The 27,172-nt window shown below is 34.2% G+C and overlaps 1 pseudogene; it reads left to right on the top strand.

Moving 5' to 3' along the window:
- Positions 1-5,472: 5,472 nt before the first annotated feature.
- LOC122480691 lies at positions 5,473-6,183 on the top strand (annotated as a pseudogene).
- Positions 6,184-27,172: the final 20,989 nt, after the last annotated feature.

Raw genomic sequence — 27,172 nt, 5'->3', positions numbered from 1 at the left:
AGCAAATTAGTGTATCCTGAGGAGGTCCAGCATAAAAGATGTGAACTCTTGCATATGTCTCTATGGGGTTTTGACTGATCCAAAAACTATGTTGCTATGGGGAATCAAGAGTGGTAGGAGCCTCAGACACTTCCACCACAGACTTCCCCTGATAATACATAATATGAAAAACTGTATGTGCGCCTGTATGTGTGTGTCTATGTATTTTTATAAGGCCCTCTGGGATTATAGCAGAGCAACAACACATATATAATTCTGTAAACGATAAGAAATAATTTAGAAAAGGATATAGTAATGATGACAATGGTATTTTAGCTATCTCCATCACTAGATATGAAAACCACATAATTATTGATGACACAATAGTTAATGATTTTCATCAATGCTCTTTCTCAAGAGTACATAGATATCGCAATATAGCAATCATACACGTGGATGTTTTAAAGAAAGTGATCAAAAAAGCAACTGGGGAAAGAAAGACACTTGGCTCAATTGTGATATCTTAGTATTGGTAGACACCATTTCCTTGTAATTTGGAAGTCTAAATTCTGACTTGGTTTATCTTCTTATTTTTTTGTTAATGTGAAAAATATCCAAAGTTATGTCATAATCGAGTGTCTTGTATTCTTGCATGAGTATAAGATGTTCTAGGCCATTGAGCCTTGCCCATTTTCAGCTTTGTGTGTAACATGAGAAGAGTAGAATTGTAGGAAGCATAGAAAGGTTATATGGAGAGAAAAACATCAAAGGTGAAGGGAACATAGATGCTTAAACAGTACTTTACATTCCTGCACTCATTCAATTTCTCTAGTGGAATGTGAAGTCAATATTTCAAGCAATAATAGAATAAAAACATTGCAGAATGCTGTGTGTTCTCTTTGCACTGAGCAGGAACTAAAATAAAAGTGGGGGCAGAGGGATACATCTTAGTGATTCCACAAAACCAGTTCATATTCTCAGAAGAGGAGCAAAAAAAGCAAATACATCTAATTGCTTGTGAAAGTTAGGCCCATTGACTACAGTTTAATTACAGTCTACAGCCAGATCCTACATTAGTGTAAGAAGTACAACCCTAAAGAATAAAATAAAATGACATTTTGGCTGAGCAAAAGTTCCAGAATCCTACAGGGTCATGATTTAACGTTTCACACCCTATAAGCATCATTAATAGCAAAGACATTATGAAATCAATTTTGAAAAAAGATCATCTCCCAGGGCTCTCTACTTAGACGTGCAGTTTTTGAAGGGGAAGAGGGCAATTGATGGGCTAAGCACCAGCCTGGCCCAGCACAGTCACTCAAAGCAGAATTAAGAAAAAAAAAACTATCTAAATTCTTATTTGACAATTGAAGAAACTTACAGAGATAATTGATTTAGAGACACTAAATTCTTATTTGACAATTGAAGAAACTTACAGAGATAATTGATTTAGAGACTTCTCAATTTATCAAAATACCCTGAGCATCTTAAGAAGTCACTTATTGGACAGTACTTATTATTGGACACTGTAGAACCTATTTCTTAAAGTGGCTATTATTGGACACTGTAGAACCTATTTTTTAAAGACCCGCAGAGTCTGCAAAGTCCTGCTGAGCAGATCACACTCTGCAGTGGAGAAGGGTAGCTGGGTCCTAACTGACTCAGCATGACCTAACTGACATGCAGAATAGGAAGTCCATGCCCTTACTTTCTTCTCTTTCCATTGATACTGACCCATGATTGCCACTCCCACTCTGCCTTCGACTTTTCTTGATGAGTGGAGGAAGTACTGAAGAAGAGTGAAGTAACTTGCTTCTTCACCAAGACTGCCAACTCATGCACACTGCAGTGTTTTGTGATATGTGTGTTTTCAGTCACCTTGGGGTTTTCACCAGAGGAGCAACTTATTTCATATGTGCTTGTGGAAAGGTAATAAAGTTATTACCAGTTGAGTTCAATATAAACTATTGACATAAGTATGTTCTACTTATACTATTTCTTTCCCTTGAAGGATACCCCAATTCAGTAGTGTAAAAACATAACTGAATGAAGGAAATGGATTTCCAAATTGGAATTTTGATTTCAAAAATGATTTAATTCAATAAATTGTTTAAAAGTAAGAATTTTCCATAATAAACTTACTTGGCTGACTACTAATGGTCTTTAGGCAATGGTAACCAAAGGGTATTTGTGATAATCTCCCACAGAACAAAACAAATGTTGACAAGTATTAACAATTTAATTATGTAATGACCGTGCTGCAACATAAGGGAAGTATAGGTGTGATCACTCTTTCTGATAGTCATTACAGGTGTGATATTATCCCATCTGATGTAGGGATAGAGTCAGCAGTAATGAATCAGTCTCTTATTTCCTTGCTCAGTGCTGACATTTGTTAGAACTTTGGTTTTAGGGGTGCCTGGGTGGCTCAGACAGTTAAGAGTCCGACTTCGGTTCAAGTCATGATCTTGCAGTTCCTGAGTTCCAGCCCAGCGTCGAGCTCTGTGCTGACAGCTCACAGCCCAGAGCCTGTTTCACTTTCTGTGTCTCCCTCTCTCCCTGCCCCTCCCCTGCTCATGCTCTGTCTCTCTCTGTCTCTCAAAAAGTGAATAAACATTAAAAAAAATTTTTTTTTAAAGAACTTTGGTGTTAGATAAGAGAAACTAGCAATTACTAGTGTAGAGTGGGTAATTAAAATCCACATATGCTAAACTTACATATGCAAAAAAGTCACATTCTGTTTTTTTAATATACAACTGTTTGCATAGTTTTCTCAAGCTTAGATTCTCTTTAATGGTGGTAGGAGAAGCTAAGATGGATGGGATTTCAAATACGTCACTTAAAGGTTACTTATTTTTTCCTTTTAAAATCATCCCTTTGGTGTTATCTCTACCCTTTTCTCTTCCTTCTAGCCAAAGGGTACCTGGACATACCATGGGGCATCACAAAAAACCCAAATTGGGTAGCAGCCTTCTCTAGGATGTCCCTAGACATCCTACTGTTGCTCATCCTACTGTTATCTATTCTCAGTATTGTGGCTAATGAAAGTCATGTTTAGGTTTTGTTTTGTCTCTGCACAGTCAGTGCCTAGAGGTCCCTTTTCTTCGACCAACAGGCTCCACTACTTTGATGTGGCCCCGCCTCAGCTTTCCCCCGACGCTGCTGCTCTGCTGAATCTCAGCCAGATGCTCATTGGTCCCTTCTTTAAGAGCCCCTCCCTAATTAACCAATGATTTCCCTGTTCTTCACTGAGGACACACAGTGACTTTGAGACGTTTCACTCATTATGCACAGAATTTGTGCAGTCAAAGGTAAAAGTATGGTTGGTGCAGTCTGTGGTCTTTTGGCCATCATCACTCAGCTGTGTGTGTCCATGTCGGTGTGGGACATTCAGCCAAGTGGCCTCCTCCCTAGATCTGACAAATTGTGGGGCACCAGGCTCCTTTCCTTTCAGCATCCCCCACATACACATCTACCTCTGGGGTTCCCCTATCACTGCCCCATCTTCATCTTTAGGGTTATCCTCAGCTGAACTATACTGGGGTCGAATAGAGAACTAAAGACACAGCATCTGATCTTTTGCTCTTTTCTCTCTCTGTTACCCTATCCACTTCCATAATATTCCATGATCTTTTTCTATACACTAAAATAAAAATTTCAGATCTCCAATTGTTTTAATGTGAGAAAAACGGGAATTTATAAATTTGTCTTTCATTTAAGCCTAGACTGCAAAGCTACTGTTTTATTGGAACACCAAAGCCCTAATTTACCATACACTTGACATCTTTGTTCCAGATTACATGAGTCTCCCCTGCATGATGGAAATGCTTTTATTTAATGGCTGGGAAGTCAAGAAGACTATAATTTAGAGAAAAGGCAAAATATATGACTTAATATATTAAAAATAGTATGCCAGTTTTCTAGCTCAAAAATAATGTAAAATAAAATACAAAGATCCCAGCATATTTTACAAACAAAAGGAGAAACTTCATCTGAACCCAGAGTTGCCTGGTGTCAGGGCTTACTCAACACACTGTGAGAAACCTCATGTGTATATTCTATCTTACTCTCCAGATATTTTTATGGCTTCTATATTCTCATCTCTTTTATCAGTTTTTGTTTCTTTTATGGACTAGCTTTCTCTATATCCTAATCTAAAAGCTGAAAATATGGGATCCCTATTAATATCTCTAGTTTTTACATCTCCTCTTCAAGAATCCAACTTTAACTGGGATTGGAACACATCGCCCTCTTCCCTTTCCAGTTTACTAAATAGAAAATTTTAATTACTCTCGTTTGGATCATGATCCCATCTTTCATTCATCTTTTGGTGTAGCATAAGTATGGAATAATTCTCTATATGCATCAGAGTGGGAGTGAGATTACTTTTCCTTTTTGTTTGTTTGTTTATTTTTGGAAAGAATAAAAGGCAAAAATTTATAAATATCCACTATAATATTCTTCCTGTTATTTCTATTGACTTATTATAGCTACTTATTTATGAAATAAATCTGACTCTTTCTTGTGAAGTTCTGAAGTACACATGGAAGCGTTATTTTATGTAATTTTTTTTTTTTGAGAACAAAAACAAAGAAAATCTCTTGGGATTATTTATATGTTCCAAGGTAAAGGTTATAGCTTCCAGGATTTATTTTTTATTCCTTTCTGTTTTCCAGGACTGTGGAATTTTTCAAAATCAGTTACTTATCTAGGATATTTTCTCAGTGCATGCTGTTTTAACTAGTAAATCCACCTTGCATCAGTCTGGTGTCATTTTGAGATCATGTAGATTAACCTGTATCTTGACTAAAAATAATATTTATTATTAAAATTTTTTCTGCTTTAGTTTGCTGACATGATGAATGATATTGTATTCCTAATAACAAGCCACCCTTGCATTCCAGTTATAAATCTTTTATGGACTATGTTTATTTTTAAAATACTGGTAGATATCAATTCTTAATTACAATCTAATTTTATTTTGGATTGTGTACTAACATTAAAAAATGACCTTAAAGGGGCGCCTGGGTGGCACAGTCGGTTAAGCGTCGGACTTCAGCCAGGTCACGATCTTGCGGTCCGTGAGTTCGAGCCCCGCGTCAGGCTCTGGGCTGATGGCTCAGAGCCTGGAGCCTGTTTCCGATTCTGTGTCTCCCTCTCTCTCTGACCCTCCCCCGTTCATGCTCCGTCTCTCTCTGTCCCAAAAATAAATAAACGTTGAAAAAAAATTAAAAAAAAATGACCTTAAGGACTTTTTGTTGTTGTTGTTATAAATATTATCTGCCTTTGACAGAAGTATAAATGTTCTGATTTCACAAAAGATGTTTCAAGCATTATATTCTTAGTTCTTTGCAACAACTTAAACAGAATTCAGATTAAAAACTTAAATATAATTAGCAATACTGGTTGGTTTAAGTTTTAAAATGATTTGAACTTAATCCCTGGTGGGGGCTGGTGATGGTAGTTCTGGGGTCTCCAACATTTTCCCCAGTTGTGGTCCTAAATCCGTTGGAAGCAGAGGCTGTGAAACTTGAGGTTCTTGCTGGTGTGAAATGACTGAGTACAAACTGGTGGCAGTTGGAGCAGCTGGTGTTGGGAAAAGCACACTGACAACCCAGCTAATCCAGAACCACTTTGTAGATGAATGTGATTCCAACATAGAGGATTTTAACTGAAAACAGGTGGTTACAGATGGTAAAACCTGTGTTCTGGACATAATGGATACAGCTAGTCAAGAAGAATACAGTGCCATGAGAGACCAATACATGAGGACAGGTGAAGGCTTCCTCTGTTTATGTGCCATCAATAATAGCAAATCATTTGCAGATATGAACCTCTACAGGGAACAGCTTAAGCAAGTAAAAAACTCAGATGAAACAAGTGTGATTTGCTAACAAGGACAGTCACCAAAAAACAAGCCCACAAATTGGCCAAGAGTTACGGGATTCTGTTCATTGAAACCTAAGCCAAGACCAGACAGGGTGTTGAATATGCCTTTTGCACACTGGTAAGATAAATATGCCAGTACCAAATGAAGAAACTTAACAGCAGTGATGATGGGACTCGAGTTTTTATGTGGTTCTTGGGTGTGGTAATGTAATGAATACTTTTAAAGTTGTAGCATCAGAAAAGAGCCACTGTCAAACTGCACTGACACCCTCGTCTTGACTTTCTTGCGTAAGTATTCCTGTTGCTATCTTGAGTCTCACAGGAAGCTCCTACTACCTCCTCAGCTCTCAGTAGATCAGTACAATATTCTCTACTTGAGAAGCTCTCTAAATAACTACCTCCTCACTTGGTTGCCTGACCAGAGAAATGAATCTCTTGTTACTCCCCCCTATTTTTCCACCCTGGATTCTCCCCCAACACACATAAACAAACCTCCGCCATCCCAGGTTTTTCATCTGAAAAGTAATTCATGCTCTGAAACAGAGAACCAAACTGTAGACATGAAATGCTGTAAGAAACTATGTCTTGAGGTCTAAGGTAGCAACTGCTGGTTGTTTTGTTTTTCATTTTATTGTTGAACATGGCACTGTGTTGGTTTTTGGAGAAATATCATAAATTAATGTTTTGCTGAGAATATAGTTAGGTTGCCATTTGGTTTGTTTTTAATGTTATTGGCTATACTCTATACCTGGCATCTGCTCTGCATTCATAAATACTACTACTACTAATGATAATAATAATTAATAATAATAATAATTTGTACTTAAATCTTTACCTTCTTTACCTTCACTTTTGGGAGGTTTCCTTTGTCCATTTTCCAAATTTCTTCTACAGTGATTTTTGTTTCTTTGTTTAGGTTTGATTTCTTAATTTTTGTCAATCAATTTTTGCTGGCAAATCACATACTTCATTTAGATTGTCATATTCATTTATATAGAGTTGAATGAATATTCTCATTTAAAATTTCTTCTATGTTTTTCATTTTTAAATGTGGTAAAAATCATAATAAAGAAAACTAGATTAATACTACTTATTCATATAAGGGAAGAAATATTAAAAACATTATAAGCAAATGCAACTCGATAGTTGATGAAAGTATAACCTGTAATAAGATAAACAATTTGGTCCAATGAAGTCACATGGATTTATTGTTGAAGTTCAGTTTTTGACTTATTAGTTGTTGAATCTTACGTAATTTATTTAACTTCTCTGAGTCCCACAATTAAAAATACTGAGGAAAGAATGCCTGTAGTTAAATATTTTGTCAGAATCACTGAAATAGTCAATATAACTGACTAATAGAGCAATAACACAGAGTTAATGCTGAATAAATTTTATTTTCACTCAAGATAGAGTTTACTACTAGACAGAGTTTATATTAGAAATCCAAGGACAATTCAATGTTTGAGTTTAAATAAGAAGTTGAGTGATCACCAAATGGATGATTATGTCAAAACCAATACCCCATCCTAATAACAACAAAAATTATGTAAATGATACAGAAAACAATATTGAATTTATCTTTCATAATATGTTGCTAAAAGACTAGTGATATAAAAATAAGTCACATATTTTAAATCATTAAATTTTAATTAGTTAAAATTTTAATCAGGGTAAATTAATTAAATGTATCAATTAAATGAAATTAATTAGACTAAAATTAATTATTTAAAACTTTAATTGATTAAATACGAAATGCAAATCAAAACCACAGTGAAATATCATTCACACCAGTCAGAATGGCTAGTATCAAAAAGGCAAGAGTTAACAAGTGTTGGTGAGAAAAGGGAACCCTCATGCACTGTTGATGAGAATGTAAATTGGTTCAACCATTTTGGAAAACAGTATGGGGATTCCTCAAAAATTTTTAAATACAGATACCATATGATCTAGAAATTCCACTGCTGAATATTTATCCAAATCCCAAAAACACACTTTGAAAAGATATTTATACTCCTATGTTTATTGTAGCAATATTTATTATAGCCAAGATAGGGAGGCAACCCAAGTGTCCATTGATAGATGAATAAAAAAAGAAGATATATCTCCAATATCTTCTTGGTAATATATATATATATATATTACCGAGCCATAAAAAAGAATAAAATCTTGCCATTTGCAACAACATGGGTGTACCCTGAGGGTATTATGCTAATTGAAGTAAGTCAGACAGGGAAAGACTAAGGCCATGTGATTGCATTAATATGTGGAATTTAAAAAATGAAACAAATGAACAACAGCAAAAGAATTCTAAATACAGAGTACAACGGATGGTTGCCAGAGGGGAGGTAAGGGCGGAGATTAGCAAATGGAGGGAATTACGAGGTACAAACTTCCAGTTACAAAAGGAAGAAGGCACAGAGATGAACAGTACACCATAGGGAATGTGGTTTATATTTGTAACAACATTGTATGGTGACAAATGGTGACTACACTTACCAGAGTGAGCACTGAATAATGTACAGAATTTTCAAATAAATATTTTTTACACCTGAAACTAATATAATATTGCGTGTCAATTATACTTCAATGAAAAAAGTTTGCTCAAAATTGAAAGAGTCCTGGTATTCTGTTCCGTTCTCTCATGGCTGCATGTTATGGCTGCTAAAAATATGAAATCTTGATTTGCAATGCAAACTTCAGTTTTTTTTTTAATGCCCCAAGTTAACCAATGTATGACAAAAAATCACCCAGGTCAAGCAGTGCAATTGTCTGATGCAAGATGTAGACTGCAGTAGGACATGTGCTAGAAGTCAAGGACCAACAGAACTGCTTGTGAAACAGTAGTTTGTCATGTCTTATGTTTGGGAATTTTGCCTTATCCCTGACCAAAAAGCTAATACCAAGAAAGCTGTACTATCTTATGATTTTGCCATGGCATATCTCTTAAAAATTTCATAAATGTACATGTACATGCATACACATTCATATGTATTTTACCAAATGCATACCCATGTTGCTGTTGAGACTGGGTCAGGGTAGGTGCAACTTCATATGGTCACTTGGGCCCTAGTATTTGATGCCTGATCCTTTGCCAAAGTTTTCCTCTCCTCCATGGTAAATTTCCCTAGGTAGGGATTTGGTGGGTATTGTTAACCTTGCCTACTAGCTGGTTTTAATCAGGACTGTTTAATTATATGAGACATGATTCAATGTTCATCTCTGAAGGTAGAAATCTGGATTTCAGAAGCTTTGGTTCCAGAAGAACCTGGATTCATTAACTAGTTTTACTCACACTTTCCCAGAGAATTTTTTATGCCATGCACTATACATATTTATGTGTGAGTAATGGAAGAAGAGGAATCACCATTTTTACATGTATATATTAAAATGCTATTACTGGCTGAGTCAAAATGACTTGTTTGTCATCAAATTTCCATTCTGATGACCTAGCTAAAACAAATAAAATATGTTCCAATGTGACTGGATGTCCCTAATGGCTAACATTTAAATAAAATTTCCCATCACTAGGACCTGTATAAACACATTCACTCAGACACACACACACACACACACACACACTGATTTTAAATTACATCTTATTGTACTCTAAGCTCCACTGAGGACAACGATTTGCACATTGCTGCATTCTGACCTCTAACACAGTTTCTAGTACATTGTATATATTCAGTAAAAGTTTGTTAAATTAATAAATTAAATATGCTTAGGAAAATATCAAAAATAATTCATAGATATATTCTAAAGCAGTGCCTACATAAAATTTTGTTGGAAAAAAGACTTGGCCATTCATTGATACATGGTCTATAGTCACTTTCTCATTATAACAGCAGGTTCCAGCACTTGCAACACAGACAGAATGGCCCTCAAAGCCTAATGAATCTACTGTTGGGCCCTTTAAAGAAACCCATATCCCAGAGGCATACTCTTTAAATTTACATGAATAAACATAAATTAAATAAATATTGTTATTGACTACTATTTTTTCATTTCTAGCAGTACAGTAATACCAGACACAGATTAAAAACAAATAGAAAGATGCAGAACAAGATAAAATTATGGGAAGATATTATATTTATTTGAAAGGCAAAAATTAATTATAAAATAATTACAATTATAAAATAGTTTATTGATAGTGAACTGATTAATTAATTAATTTGAAATATGTTTTTGAGTTCATACTGTTCACCAGACTTTGTACTTGGTAGTACATATTTTTTTAAAGCTTATAGAAGATCACAATTTGTCTTTTTACCTTCTTTCCATCATCTTCTTTAGCCTACACAATTGCAACCACTCTTCAAGTACCTCTGATTGTATCCTTGTTCGGAGCATACACTTTACAACTAACCAGGTCATTTCCCTGCCTTTTGGTGGTTACCCCTTTTACTTGGAATAAAACCCACCATTCTCACTGTGCTTTAAGCAGTCTTTTACAATGTTGTCTCAGTCCAAGATTCTCTCAAAGTATATGTCCAGTGGTAAGGGTCATGGGCTCTAAACTCATCCAGTTTGTACTCAAATCTTGACTCCACCTCTAAACAAACTATATAAATTTGGACATGTTACTTGTTCTTTCTCTGTCTTCATTTCTTCATCTATGAAATGGGAATAGAAATTATGCTTATGTAATCAGTTGTTGAAAATCAAATAAGATAATTTATGTAATGTGTAGAGAAAATTTCTTGAAACACAGTGAGCACTCAATAAAACAACAATTTCAAGTCTTCCTAATTCATATCCCCCACCCCAGGTTTGCTTCTGTAATACTGAACAAACTAAGCCTATGAACAGGATAGCTCTTTCCTTAAAATGCTCCCTTTGGCATCCCCACTCCTGTCCCACTGTGGCTTGGCTATGTCCTACTTTGACTTCAGGTATCTGTCCAGCATTCTGAAGGATCTGATATGTAACTCTGTAAGTTAACCAGTTAGCCTGCCCCAGTTTCATGGTTGCTGGCAGAAGACATGAGATTCCTATATCAGAACAAAAGACTTTATTACTCATGGTAATAGAGGAAACAGTTTTAGTATTTGCTCCGGTTCTCTGAGCCCAATTCTCACAAGATGATGCAAAGAGGGTCGAATGACACATGCAATATGTAGATCACCTTACAGGACAGCAACCTTGAGCTTAGACAAGCTGCCTTTTATAATGGTCAGTAAGCATGTCTGTCTTTGCTAGCAAAAGAGACTATATGTTCCAAGACTGTAAACAAATCTGCAGTTTGCTCTGGAATGAAACACTGTGTCTCTATCTTCCAAGGCTATTTACTGTACAACATCAGTGAAAAGATAGTTGCGAACAAAGGTAGTCACTGCCTCTGCTAGCAAGAAGTTTAGAAATGCAAGAGAGCCAAGGGACAGTTGTGTTCTGACAGTCTCAATAGAACTATTCTGTTTTTCCTCAAGATAGTTATTGACCCATGTTGACCATCAACTACTTGAAGACAGATTCTCTATATTTTCCACCACTTATCCCAGTGCCTAGCATAGTCCCTTGCACATAGTAGGCATTCAAAAATGTTTTTGAGCAAATTAGAGAGTCTAGTGTAAATGACGTTATTTTTATTCCTACCATTACTACCATAACCAGTAGGAGAATAAAATTTAAAAATACATCTCATTCATATGAGCAACAACTTATAAATACTTCAGCATTGTGCATACTTCATGAAAAATGTGCACTAAGTATATATAGAAATCTACAAAATGACTTTAGTGAGATAAAGATTTTGGTATATAAAGCTACATGCATAAAGATAGAGCAGCACAGGCTCTGAATTGCAATGAGAAAACGTGTATTTTATTTGCATCTTTGCAACTTAAAAAGATACATGCTCTCAGATTAAAAGGGGAAATCTTCACAACTTTTTATGCATCTATTCAACAATAATTTATTGATGCCTTAAATGAGTGCCAGGCCCTTTTCCAATAGGTATTGTCCCTATTAACCAACTCCCATTGTTAAGAGTATCTCCTCACAGCAAACTTGAAATTGATAAAATAAAAGCAATTTTTATTTCTAAGCTTGGTGACCATATAGGAAAAATGTTCATGTCTTCATAATAATGTATTTCTACATAATAATGTATATATTGTGTATTGTGTGATATAAGCTATCCTATATATTATATGAATAGTATCTTATTCACATAATACCATTTTACTCTTGAAAAGAAAGGGCAATCCAAAATATAAAAATTTGATATTTGTTCTCAAAGCTACCCAAACCAGATAGAAAGCTCAAAAATGGTACAAGTTTGAATTATCACAATAAAGGTAAGAGCTATACACACCATTTTTTCCCTCAGTATGGATAGAGCCTCCTTGGGGAAAAAATGTGACTAATTAATTATTTTACACCACACAAATAAACAATAATGTTCGGTATTGGTGTAATAACCAGACCCCTGGACAAGACAGTCTCATTATCACTCCCAATAAAATAGCACTTCAGTATTCTGCAAGACTTCCATTACTGTCAAGGATCATTGGGTGGTGTTTACAAATAGTTAACCAGCCTTCCTCACAGCTGTTCAAAATTGAGGGCTCATGAACACTTATGCAAGCAGAGTAAAATCTTATAAGCACAGATGAGCAGGAAGAGCGGTGGTACACCGAATGCATAACAAATAAGAATTTTAATTCATCTCATCATGAAAACAATAAGAGATGAAGAAAGAGAGGACAGAGGCCTTGGATGCCCAGAATTAGAGACTTAACTCGGATCAACAGTGCCTGTCAGACTTAATGAAGATTGTTTATAAACATAAATTTGGCATATTTTAGAGCTGAATGTAAGGAATAACTACTCAAGTGCTATTCTAGTTGTGTGGCTAATGTTCAGGGATATTTTTAATTTAATCATCACTCTGACAATGGGGAATCTAGGCCACAAGGCATTCAGATACTTGTATAATTAAAGTTTCTATGGGATACTTCCCCTGCCATGTTTTAGAAGATGTTTAATACTCTCCTAAGATTTGGTTACTCAATTTAAATTTGTATGTGAAATATACTGGCCCAAATCCTTAGGTAATGGTATGTTTCTATTTTAATCCATTGTAAAAAGAATGAAGTAGCAAAATCTCAATTATTATTTTGTGATTTTTTTTTATTTAATTTTTTTTTTCAACGTTTATTTATTTTTGGGACAGAGAGAGACAGAGCATGAACGGGGGAGGGTCAGAGAGAGAGGGAGACACAGAATCAGAAACAGGCTCCAGGCTCTGAGCCATCAGCCCAGAGCCCGACGCGGGGCTCGAACTCACGGACCGCGAGATCGTGACCTGGCTGAAGTCAGACGCTTAACCGACTGCGCCACCCAGGCGCCCCTATTTTGTGATTTTTAAGACTAAGTCCAACTTCCTCACTTTAGAGAAAACAGACATGTGGCAGTTCAGGTCTTCTGAAACTTAGTCTAGAGTTATTTCTACCATTCATCATTCTTTCAAAGTGAGGTCATTCTATAAGTGAGAATGTAACATTCTAGGAAATCAAATTTATCAACAGATACAGCATAAACAAACCCAATCTGCAGATGCTGCTTCTGAAAAGCAATGGACCTTGATATTTCTAAATTCTCAGTTTCTTTCCCTATTCTCATTTAATGGCGATGGCACATTCATACTGAGGAAGACTTAGCTAGATGAGATGGGATACTAAAATTTCACGTAGATCTTTGTTTTCAGACATGTGATTTAGAATTTAGTTTCTCTCTACCTAATAAGCAAATTTAGATTTGTTTCAAAATACAAACTTGCATTTTTATATATCTTCTTAGTTAAGTGTACATTGATCAGTGGCTTCCAAAGTAGTGACATAAAATAATAATTTGGGAGAGTTTCAAGCAACTATATTTTCATTCAAATATGAGCTCTATTTTGCAGATTTTTTTCAGTAACTGAATTTATTTTCTGTAATCCCATTGATGGTAAAATGGTAAGAATTAATAGGATATTTTTATAATTAAATTTATTTAAATTTTATTAGCCAGCAAAAATTCAATGAACCTCTCTATGATCCTCCGGTAAGCCTTGCAGTGTATGTAAACTATATAATCATTTTCTATTTTGAAATCTTCTTTATAGTTTATGCTGATCGCAAAGTTAACTCTAACCTGTTTAATATACACTGAATTGGTGTAGCACCAGCTTTAATACCTCACTTGTGGTCACTATTTTAATACCTTAAGAGTCTGAGTTCATGAAAATATTATTTGTCTTTACATTTCCTACAAAGTTTAAATTTATAATACATCTTTTTAGAGTGCCTGGGTGGCTCAGTCGCTTGGGCGTCCAACTTTAGCTCAGGTCATCATCTCACAGCGCATGGGTTCAAGCCCCGCGTTGGGCTCTGTGCTAACAGCTCAGAGCCTGGAGCCTGCTTTGGATTCTGTGTCTCCCTCTCTCTCTGCCCCTCTCCCTCCCTCTCTCTCTCTCTCAAAAATAAATAGAAACATTACAAAAATTTTTTAAAGAAATCTTTTTAACTGTTCATGCTTTTGCCTCACATATTCCTTGCTATTCTCCAGCAAAAAAATTCTGTTCCATACAGGCAAGTCGTTCTATTAACTCCTCACATTTAGATCATGCATTTGTCCAACAGATATTTATTGAAACAACATTGCTATGTATAACGTGACAACTATAGTAACAACTCAGTTATGAAAAATAACTTAGCAATCAACTAAACAAATATAAAAATACTAGTACATTAAGATAGCACGTTAAGTACAGTATACACAAGTTATTTAATGGACACTGTGGGAAATGCATGAGTATGATATAATCACTGCCTGAAATAATGTTAATGCCCAGTGAAAATATTAACCACATTAGAATCATAAATAAATATAAAAATGTAGTTAAATTAATGGCTTAATTGTTATTATTTATTTTTCTAAAGGTATAGCCTTTTCTTCTAACCCTTACTCCCATCTCTAGTTGCAGAGTTCTCAATGTATATAATGCTAACACTAATTCAAAGAAAACTGAAGTAGCTGTATAATTCCAGACAATGCAGACTTAGAATAAGGATTATTATAGCACTGCATAATGAAAAGGAATCAATTCTCCAGGAAGATATAACAATGCTAAAGGTATATACACCTAACCACAGACCATCAAAATATATGAAGCGAAAACAGAATCACAAGAAGAAATTTAAAAATCCACTAGTGTATTGGAGATTTCAATGCCTTTCTGTAAGTAATTGTTGGGCCAACCAAAAATTAATACACAAGCAGACAGAAAATCAGCAAAGTTATAGATTACCAGAGCAGCACTATTAATCAACTTGATCTAATTAATATTTATAGAATACTCCATCAAACAACAGCAAAATACATACTCTTTTGAAGCTCTCAGGAAACACTGACCAAGACAGAGTATATTCTGGGCCATAGAACAGATCGTAACATATAAAGAGGAATAGAAATCATATAAAATTTGTTTTCATATAATAGAATCAAACTAGAAGTCAATAACAAAAAGATATCTCGAAAGTCCTCAAATACTAACCCAGTTCTCAATAACATACGGGTCAAAGAGAAAGCTCAAGATAAATTTTATAAAAATATTTGAAGTAAATGTAAATGAAAGAACAACCTATACAAATTTGTGGGATATAGTAAAAGCAGTGTGGAGAGGGAAATTTATACATTAGACATATACATGAGAAAAAAGTAAGGATCTAAAATCAATACTGAAGCTTCCATCTTAGTAAAAAAGAGAAATAAGTACAATGTATGTATGCCTAAGTCAAAGAAGAAAAAATAATGATTAGAGCAGAAATATGTGAAATTGAAAGACAAAAATGATAGGGAAAATGAAATTAAAAGCTGAATATTAAAAAATATCAATAAAACTGATAAGGTCTAGCTTGATTAACCAACAAAGAGTGAGAAATAAAAACTATGTGCATAGAAAATGAGAAAAAAAATCACTACTGATCCCGTGTACATTAAAAGTATAATGAGGGAATACTATGAACTCTATGTTCACAAATTTGATAATTTAGGTGAAACAGATAAATTCCTTGAAAGACACAAAATATAAAATTCACACAAGAAAATAATCCAATTAACCTATGTCTACTACATAAATTAAATCAATAATTAATAACCTTCCAAAAAAGAAAGCACCAGGTCCAGAGGATTTTACAGGGGAATTCTACCACACATTTATGGAATAAATAATATCATTTTTTTTCACAATTTCTTCCAGAAAATAGAAGCTATAGAGAATCCTTCCATACTTATTCTGAATCCAGCATTATTCTAATACTAAAGCCGGCAAAAACATTGTAAGAAAACAAAACTACACAATAATATCTCATGAACATAGACATAACAATTTTCAACAAAATATTAGTAAATAGAAGCCAATAAAGAACTACACACAAGAAATGAGGATTCATTCCAGGTATTCAATGCTGGTACAATATTTAAAAATCAAGCAATAGGAGGGGCGTCTGGGTGGCTCAGCTGGTTCAACATCTGACTCTTGGTTTTGGCTCAGGTCATGATCTCAAGGTTCATGGGTTCAAGCCCTGTGTCAGGCTCCACACTGTCAGTGCTTGGGATTCTCTCTTTCTCTTCCTCTCTCTGCCCCTTCCCCACTTGCTGTCTCTCTCTCTTACAATAAATAAATAAACTTTAAAAAAGTCAATCAATAGGAAAAAGAAGAAAAATCCTATGTTCTATCCATTTTGGGAGGAAAAGTTGTGAAAATACAGCACCAATTCATAATAAAAACTCTCAATAAACCAGGAATAGAGAGGACTTCCTCAGCCTGATAAAGAACATCTACAAACAAAACAAAACAAAACAAAACAAAAACAAAACAAAACAAACAAAAAAAAACCTAAAGTCAATATCCTACTTAATATAAAAATCTGGATTTGTTTTTACTTAAGATTGGACATAGCAAGGATGTTTTCTCTCACTACTCCTATTCAACATGGTATTGGAAGTCCTAGCTTTTGTGGTGAGACATGAACAGAAAGTGAAAGGCAAGTAGACTTGAGAAGAAAAAAAGAACTGTCTTTATTTTCAGATAACATGATTGTCCATTTAGAAACCCCCCAAAAAATCTGAAAATAAATTCTTGGAATTAATAAGCAAGTATAATGAGGTAACAGAATACAAGTTGATAAGCAGAAGACAATTTGTTTTGTGTATAGGAGAAATGAACAATTGGAATTTGAATTTTTTTTAAAAAGCACCACTTACAACAGTACCAAAAATATGAAATCATTCAGTATAATAAAATACGTACATATTTATATCCATAAAAATATAAAACACTAATCATAGAAATTTTGAAATATACAAATAGGGAGATACTAGCCTTTCCTTAGATATTATACTTTCCAATTCATTTTTCTAAGGGAAATGTAATACTAGATTTTATAGGGCTAGGACTACAAATGAATTGGGGAATGATCCCAACACCATATGAGTAGATAATTCCTTGAAGAACAGTTCTTCATTTAGTGGGTGTTCTAGGCTAAGAGAAAGAAAGAAAGAAAGAAAGAAAGAAAGAAAGAAAGAAAGAAAGAAAGAAAAAAAAAGAGAGAAAGAAAGAAAGAAAGAAAGAAAGAAAGAAAGAAAGAAAGAAAGAAAGAAAAAGAAAGAGAGAAAGAAAGAAAGAAAAGAATAGTGGTGATGGTTGTACAATTTTGTGCATATAGTAGGAAGCACTTATAACAAAGTCAACATCAGATATTTGGAGAATAGACTTATCTACATGAATCTTAGGATAGAGGCACTGCTATGTATTTTTTTCTGCTTTTTTTAAGTTTTCATTTTAATTCTAATTACTTAATATACAGTGTTATGTTAGTTTCAAGTGTACATTGTTTTTCTTAATTTTTTTCATGATATATGTTTGAATATTTAAATTTTAATTGCAATTATTTACTCCAAGGACTTATTTTTTAGCTTATAGAGTGAGCTACTCTTTGTAGAAAAAAATTGAGAGATATTTCATGTTTCATGAATTAAAACTTTCAGTATTGTTAAGATGTTAATTACTCTCACCTTGAGCTACGGATTCAATACAACGCTAATCAAAATCTCAGCATGTATTTTGTAGATACTGACAAACTGGTACTAAAAAGTTATGTGGAAATCAGAGGACATGCAATAGCCAACACAACACTAAACAAGAACAAAGTTGGGGGATTATTGTTACCCAATTTCAAGAATCGCTATTAACCTATAATGGTTAAGGCAACGTGCCATTGGTGAAAGAAGAGCCACACGGATCAATGGAACAGAAAACAGGACCCAGATACAGCCCATACAAAGGTAACCAACTAAATTTTGACAAAGGTGCAAAAAGGCAATTCAATGAAGAGAGAATAGTTTTTTCAATAAGTGGTTCTGGAACAATTAGTCGTACAAATACAAAACAAACCAACTAACAAACAAACCCTAGACACAGATCTTACACATACCAAAAATAAAAACTAAATGAATCACAGACCTAAATGTAAAATGGAAATTATAAACCTTATGGAATAAACCAGAGTAGAAAATCTAGGTGGCCTAGGTTTTTGTGATGAGTTTTTAGATACTCATTACCAAAGCGTGAGCCATGAAAAGCACATTACAGGTTTGACTTTATTAAAGTAAAAAGCTTCTTCCCTGAAAAAGACGCTATTAAGAAAATGCAGAGACAAGCCACAGAGTGGGAGAAAATATTTGAAAACATATATTTAATAAAGACTTGTATCTAAAAACATACAAAGAACTCTTAAAAATCAGCAAAAGGAAAACAAACCACCCAGTTCAGAAATGAGCAGATTTGAACATACACCTCACCAAAGAAGATATCCAGATGGCAAACAGGCATATAAAAGGAGCCTCAACTTCATTTGTCATTGGGAAGAAAGGGTGGAATATATGAGGCACAGAATATTTTTATGGTGGTCAAACTATTCTGTATGATACTATATAATGGTGAATATAAAACATTAAGCATGTGTCAAAACTCACAGAACTTTATTGCATAAAACCTACAACTTAATGTATGTTAATTAAAAAAAAAAAAAACTAAGAAGTTGAAGAATTCCAAGATGGAATGCATACTGTGACAAAAAAAAATCTAAATGTATTACAACTGTGTGAAATAACCTCACTCAATGGGGTGGGAGAATAAATTGCTGACCTAAACAATTTTAGAAATGAGTTCAGTCTGTAAGACTAAAGTCAAAAAAATATATAATCTAGTTGATAAAATTGTTTCATACAGGGGTTTGAGCTAACAATTCTGAAGCCACTATACATGTACACTAGAATTTGACAAGCAAGTAAGTGAATGGAGGAAGGTGGGAGCTAAGTTTCTCACTGTTGGAATGAGGTTTCAAATAAGCAAAGGGAAAAGCCAGAATAATCCATATGCCAATGAATTAGACGGAAATATCAGTATAAATTCATGTTTAGCTTGATATAGATAGATAGATAGATAGATAGATAGATAGATAGATAGATAGATAGACATGAAAATATTTATAGATACGTGTATGCACATGAGGTAGTATGCACACATATATTTCTAGCTCTTGCAGATGAGAGAGCCTGGAAGCAACAACACCTCATTAATAGCAAGTACACCAAGTACTCTGCTCTTGGTTTCTAATACCATTATCAATCAAAGGAACCAGGGATCCTTGGAGAAAGAGCTCACTCTAGGACTGGAGCAGAAAATTTACAAGATGAACATTTTCTACTGCATGGAAACAAGGAAATGCTAACACACGCTAACACATGCAAACACACACACACACACACACACACACACACACACACACAGAGTTATGTTAAAGGGACATAAAAGCCAAGTAAAAGAGCTCCCAATGATCAAAAGGAGAAAAATGTAACCATCAAAATAGTGTTGGATTATAACTCAAAGTATAAAATAAACACCAATGAGTACTCTTTGGGACTGAGTATGTGTCTTCCCAAAATTCATATGTTGAAGCCTTGCCTCTCAATGTTATGATGTTTGGAAATGGGGATTGGGGAGATAACTAGCACTAGATGAGGTCATAAAGGTGGGGCCCTCAGAAGATGGGATTAGTGTTTTTATAAGAAGAGACACCAGAGAGCTCTACCCCTGTGTCCACCCAAAGAAGAGATCATGTGAGCACACAGCAAGAAGGTGGTCACCTAAAGCCAAGAGAAGAGCTCTTAGAATGAAACCTACATTGTCAACATCTTGATTAATATTAATCATATTAATTAAACATATTCTATAAATAAACACATATAAATAAACATATTAATTCAATACATGGCTGAAAAAATAAATGAATAAAAAAATTAGACAAATCTTCCCCACACAAAAATTAAAAATATGCATGTAAATACTCCCCCTCAAAGAAGTAAAGCATATTTGCCTACTCCTTAAATGTAAATTCTGTAGAGTGACTTCCTTATAAAGTATAAGACAGGGAAAAATTGTTCCCTTATAGGAATAATATGACAAACATCACCTTAACCAGATGATCAAGATTAACATCAATAGTGATGAGTCATATTGATAGTATCTATCCTTGATATGATGTAATGAGAATAACACTTTACCTCTGTGGTCCTCCTCCCCAAAGCCCATAACCTCAATCTAATCATGAGAAAAATGTCAGAGAAATCCTAATTGAAGAGCATTCTACAAAATACCTGACTAGTACTTCTCAAAACTGTCAAAATCTTCAAAAATAAGAAAAGCCTGAGAAACTGTCACAGTAAAAGAGCCTAAGGAGACATGACAACTAAATGTAATATGATATCCTGCATGGAGTCCTAGAACAGTAAATGGATATTAGGTAAAAACTATGAATATCTTAATAAAATGTGGACTTTAGTTAATAATAATATATTGATACTGATTCACTAATTGTGAAAATAAACTATACTAACGTAAGATACTAATAATGTAAATCTAAAACTATACTAAATTTAAAAAGTTTATTTAGGGGTGCCTGAGTGGCTCAGTTGGTTCAGCAACCAAGTCTTGATTTCAGCTCAGGTCATGAATTCACAGTTCATGGGTTCAAGCCTGGTGTTGCGCCCTGAGCTGACAGCATGGAGCCTGCTGGGGATTCTCTGTCTCCCTCTCTCTGACCCTCCCCTGCTCACACTCTCTCTCTCTCAAAAATAAATAAACATTAAAAATTTTTATTTAAAAATAATTTGGTAACATTGTCAATAGTCTGAGACTTCCCATTTATCCCTGTATCCTCTCTGTGATAAGAGTATACTTCTTGAACCACTGATGTTATAACTTGCTTTGGCTAATCAGACATGAGGGAAAGTAGTTAGGGACCCTATGACAAAACTCCTACAGGAAGCATCTATTGTTATGTATTTCTCTTGCATGAAAATATCAATGTCCCAAATAGAGACTCTTCTTTCAGCCTGGGTCCCAGAATGAATATATCTCATAGAACCGAGCTATAACTGATTCAATCTATATGTATCACTTGATGAGAATGAGAGATACGCCTTAGTTGTAATAAGCTACTAAGATTCTCTCATGCTGTAGTATAACCTAGCAACGATGACCAATTAAAAAACCTGAACTTGTGAAGTGTTCTGCTGAAACAACCACACCAATACATGTGCTACTGGGTTTGGACTGGGAAGATGGTGAGAAAGTATTTACCGTTGATTAGACAGATGGCAACCCATTGTGCATGTGCACAGGTGAAACGTTACATAACCATTGCCTCTCATAACTTAGAGGATAGGTAATGTACTGGATAAGTTTTGTGGGTGAATAAGTTGGAAAACAGAAAGCTGCACATGTGCTATTGGCTGCATGTGATAAGGTACTTTAAGAAAGAGAGGAACTCAAAAATAATTGGCCAATTTACTAACAGGGATGAATGATGTAATTTTTTTCTTAATTTCTCTCAGTAAAATATAATATTAGGAGATTTTAATGACAGAGGCCAATTAAAACTCAGCCTCATGGCAAAGACTAATTTGGGGGGAGCTAAAACCTGTTGCTAAAACTCAGAAGTCATTAATGTGGCACTCAGTAAATCCCTCCACTTGGGTTAAATGTCTCAAGAAAAAAAGAGTGAGACTTTCCCATGGAATCCTGGCAAGTTTAAACTATTGGCAGTTAAATCTAGAGAGAAGGGCATCTTACAAGGAAGGGAAAAATAGTATATCCATAGACACTGGAAACTGACTGTAACCAAATAGTTAAAAATTTTAGTATGTTTTTGAAACAGTTGTGCCAACACCCTAAATTAAATACTTTCCTTTGAGACTTGAGATTACCTTTGGGTACTTGTGTTGCCAGAGTTAGTAAATAAAAATACGAGATGCCTAGTTAAATTTGAATTTAGATAAAAAATATTTTTTAGTATAATCATGTCCTCTACAATATTTGCAACATACTTATATTAAGATATTTGTGGTTTATCAAAATTCAAATTTAACCAAGAGTCCATATTTTATCTGTTAACCCTATTTGGGGATCAAAACTTCTATAGGCATAAAACAGACTGAAAAAATTTCTGAGCTCTCAAGGAGGGAATATTCTTTAATATCTTCTTTAGATGTAGCCAAGGAATAAAATGAAATACTGTCCTTGCACAGCCATCCAAGAGCCATCACAAATAAATGACTGAGGAGCTATTCCCAGGAAATAACACCCCATCAAGAAATGTCCTAATTCCCTCTGTTGCTATGTGATCTACACTAGCAGTGAGAGGATGGATTCACCCCATTGAGGCAAGTTTGCAATGTGACTGACTTTGATCAGTGACATGTGATTGCAAGCAACTTGTGACATTGATAAGCAGCAACCTAAAGCATAATCACTGGATGTGGAATTGCTCGTTTCCCTCTGCCACAAGATCAGCAACACTCCAGCAAGGAGCCTCTCCTTTAGCCTGGATTCCATGACGAAGGAAACACATGGAGCTAACATGGAATATAAACAACAAACTGATATTTTGGGGGAGGAAGAAGCAAGTCACTAGATTTTGGGTTTAGGGTTAATCTAACACAGGTACAAATGCATTCTGGGAAAGCATTCATTCATCTTCTTTCCTTCCTTCTTTTCTTCCTTTCTTCCTTTTTCTTTCATCCTCCCCCATCTTCCTTTCTCTCTCTCTCCCTTTTTTTTTCCTTCCTTCCTTCCTTCCTTCCTTCCTTCCTTCCTTCCTTCCTTCCTTCCTTCCTTCCTTTCCTTCCTTTCGTTCTTTCTTTCTTTCTTTCGCTTTCTCCTTCCTTCCAGTCACAATGGACCTGTAGTTTATTACAGCTATAACAGTTAAATGGTTAACTAAATCCAGATTAAATGGTTTGTCCAAGATCATAGAGTAAGACAAAACTCAGATTCAGTTATTTATTTGGCTCTTAATGTGGGCTTGTTGCTGGTCAAGGCTCTACATATAAGAAAGTAAAATAGTCCCTGACTTCAAAAAACTAATCACTTTACTAGGAAGGTAAGTTTTATGTGTATGTGTACATGCACACACAAACACACATAAACATACACACTCTCCATGTTGCTTGAGTTATTGCCCTCACATGGTTCATTACCCACCCCACTCCCTCAAGTGGCTGTGTCTGCTGTCGCTCATGCAAGCATGTCTTGGATGTCTCTTCTTTCACACTTAAACACCATCAGTATATTTTCTTTCTTCCCAAAAGAAGCTCTGCCACCTTTTTATAGTAACCTATTTGTCATTTCTAATACAAAATAATGTGCCATGTTACAGTTTTATAAATGTAACTTGGGCCTGATATTACTAAGATTTTTGGCAAGATGCATCAATTTATCAAATAAAAGTGCAACAAAAAATAAAGTTTGTTCTAATCAAATCATTTTAGTTGGAAAAAAAAAAATAAACATCCCTTGCAACAACACATTCCAATGAAAAGAAATGGGAAGTTTTTTAAAGGATTGAGAAAAAGTGGACTCATGGACACTAACACATCTCCAAACAGCTACATTAGCCACATGTCTTTCTGATCCAGAAGGTCTTTTATTTCTGAGCATCCGTTCCTTTTTTTTTTTTTGTCTGCAGTTGAGATTTTTCCTTCCTACTCATTGTTGATTCATAATTTTGGAGGTGGTATAAATTTGCTATGATGCTGGTTCTAGCAAAAAAAAATGCGTAACTTGTTTAATCCAGAGCTCTTTGTCTTCTGACTAGTTTCTGTGACTCTTATTTCAGATGACTGAGGGGGAAACTGATTGACTACTGATTAGATTCCCTTAAATGGGATATCCACTCCATTCTATTACCTATAGCCATGGAGGTGGGGTCATCTTATACGTTGGATATCTCTTCTAAGTATTTAAAGAAGACAAGGTATGTTAGTAGAAAATAGGTATGGCAGGCAAATTAAACTGACATATCCAACACAAAGACATGGTTTCTAAAAGCAAAACACACATACACATGCATACATCAGGAGACAAAGTGACAAATAGATCATATTTTGGCTTTATTCTGCTTAACATACGTTCTAATATTGATTTTTTTATTAATTTAAATTTCACATGAGAGTCACTTGTTGAAATTTAGGAGGTAGTTGATGCAATTAAAGGCATTTTACTTATTACTTTTGCTTTGATCTGTTGGTGATTTGAAAATTCTTAATTTCTGCGTGAATTATGAGATAATTTTACTGCTTGAGTTTATCTATTTCTGTATAATTAGGATATAGGAATTTAGTTTAAAGAGTGACTTTTATCAGAGGCCTCTTGTCTTCTGAATTTCAGAATGAAATACTATCAATGAATTTAAAAAATGCACTGAAAAGAGTCTGCATTCATTGACAAAACCCCAAGGGTCTAATGAATACATTTAAATTAATGGTGAGCTTAAAAAGATAAAATTTATATGTATAACATTTTAAGAAATATTTTGCTTGTGAATAATGTGCATTTAAGAATAGGAATGCTGGAGTGCCTGGGTGGCTTAGTTGCTTAAGTGTCCAACCAGGAATTTTTAGGAAAAATTCTCAATTACTATAAAATGACCAGCAGATCAAAATGCTAGAGATAGGACAAACAAGTTTATGAGAAACTTGAAAATAATTATGTTCTCCTAAAGAAAAACTATTTTTGAGGACTTTGTTTTTCCTTTTTCTTTCTTATAAATCTCCAAGGTTTCCATTGAAATTTATATCATGTCAGAAGTGAAAAACAAAATGGAATAGCTATTTTTTCCACCTCATAACTTTCATGAGTAAAACATTCATCTTTCCTGCTAAAGAAAGGGAAGAAAAAAGACACTACCTTCATAATAATTCTTAACTTTTTCTTCATGGTACTTTGCATCAGAGAAGACAATAGATGGACTCTAATAGAAAAGATTAAGATAAGGGTTTCAAATATTTTGATATGTGATGAGAATAATCATTTATTCAAGTTTTATCACCCAACCCTAGGTAAACACAAAATATTTCAAGGCATAGTGCTGAGTTTGCTAAGTTTTCATTCTTGTTCCAAATGAATGGAAATCAAAGAAAACATTTACAATATTGTCTCTTAGTCATAGATCTGTAGATAAAGCATACCAGAAAATATTTGTAGTTGGATGTTGTAATAGTAGACTACTGTAAATAAGCATATAAATAACACTATTTAAATGGCAAAAATATTCTATGAGCCAATTGGTTTGAGTCATTTAAATACCTTACACTGTGCCTGCTTCTTGGTAATTATACCAATTAGATTGGAGACTCATTTATCAGGGTGCCAATTAAGTGAATTCTACACTTCCTGGGACTTTAAAAAAAATCTAAATTAGACATACTAACAACTCCTATGTTTATGGGTACTTTAGTTGACTCTTGATCATGTAACATGGTGATAATGTAACCAGTGTTTCTTCTTACTCCATTTACTAAGGATATAGTTAGTTAGTTGGGGGCATACTTTATTCATTCAGTTCACTCTGCTGTTCGAATATCAAAGTGAAAAACTTTAACCAAAAAATATTGGCTTGGAATCTTACTATTAATTTTATTTAAAAACTTATTTCAATGAACATTTTCCTTTTATCTGAAACTTGAATTGAAAGGTTAATTAATTGAATGATTCCTGGGTTAGTAGACATGTAATTATTGTTGATTGCAAATGTGTGATTTTTTTTTAGTGACACATTTTTCAGAAGATGCAGAAGACTGAGTTAAGAATTAACCAACATTCAATAACAATAGAAAGGAACTTTTAAAATACTTACAATAAAATTATTGGTAAAGTTCTTTTAGCCAATAAAGACTCTATGCTATTTTTTAAATTATGAAAGTTAAAGAACATTTCTAAAGTCTTTTCTACCATTTAATAGAGAAGGGAGATGTTACCCTATGAGTGGTTCTCTCTAATCAACCATTCAATATTAGGCAGGGTACAGCAAAAAATGTGGTAGGGGGCCTGGCCTTTAACAACTCACTTCTCCATTTATTTTTTAGAACATTTATAACATTTTAATTATATAATAATAAAAACATGAGAGATAAACAGTTCTGAGACAGAACTGTTTTTTGCAAAAGTATCTCCAATCTATTTTTCTGTGGCTAGTATCCATATACATAAATGTTTTCACTAAGTCATATGAAATGTTAATGGTGGCCAAAAAATCCGAAAAATTGTTTTAAGTGAAGTATTTGTTGTGATGCTAAGTAACCAATTAAATGATTATCTTGTATATCAACTAGCTCTTTTTACAATCATGTAGATCAACACTATGAATGTCAATGTAGTACGTTTTTTTGAGAGCATTATATTGTTAAAATGTATTCTGATAGTGTAGAGGAGTTCTTATACATTTGTTCAATAAATAAGACAGTATTCACAGGTTGGGGAGAAGTGAGAAGAAGAATTAAAATCTTGACTGAATTTGCAGAAGCATAAATGATGAGCAGGTAAGACAGATACCCTTTGAGTAGTAAGTGTTACATTAACTGAAAAATCATGTTTTATAAACCTTGTTGAAAGATCATGCTTCATAACTGATGGAATATCACAAAAAATAACTGTGGCACAGAGCCAGAATAATCAAATAAATAATTTCATATCTTGAAGTTAAGATGTCAATAAACCAAGTCTAAATTATATATAAGCAAATTAGTTTACTTGCAAAAGTCAGAGATAACCTATGATTCTTAATTACAGTCCTTGTAACATTTCTTTTTATACATTTACTCTTATGAGTTGTGCCAACAAGAAAACACTTCGAAATTAATATACCTAATATCCATAAAGAAAGAAGACTTAGTATTTGATCAATTTAATGCAATG

This window comes from Prionailurus bengalensis, chromosome C1 (genome assembly GCF_016509475.1).
Source record: "Prionailurus bengalensis isolate Pbe53 chromosome C1, Fcat_Pben_1.1_paternal_pri, whole genome shotgun sequence".
Lineage (NCBI taxonomy): Eukaryota > Metazoa > Chordata > Mammalia > Carnivora > Felidae > Prionailurus > Prionailurus bengalensis.
This window is presented reverse-complemented; position numbering and strand designations above follow the sequence as displayed.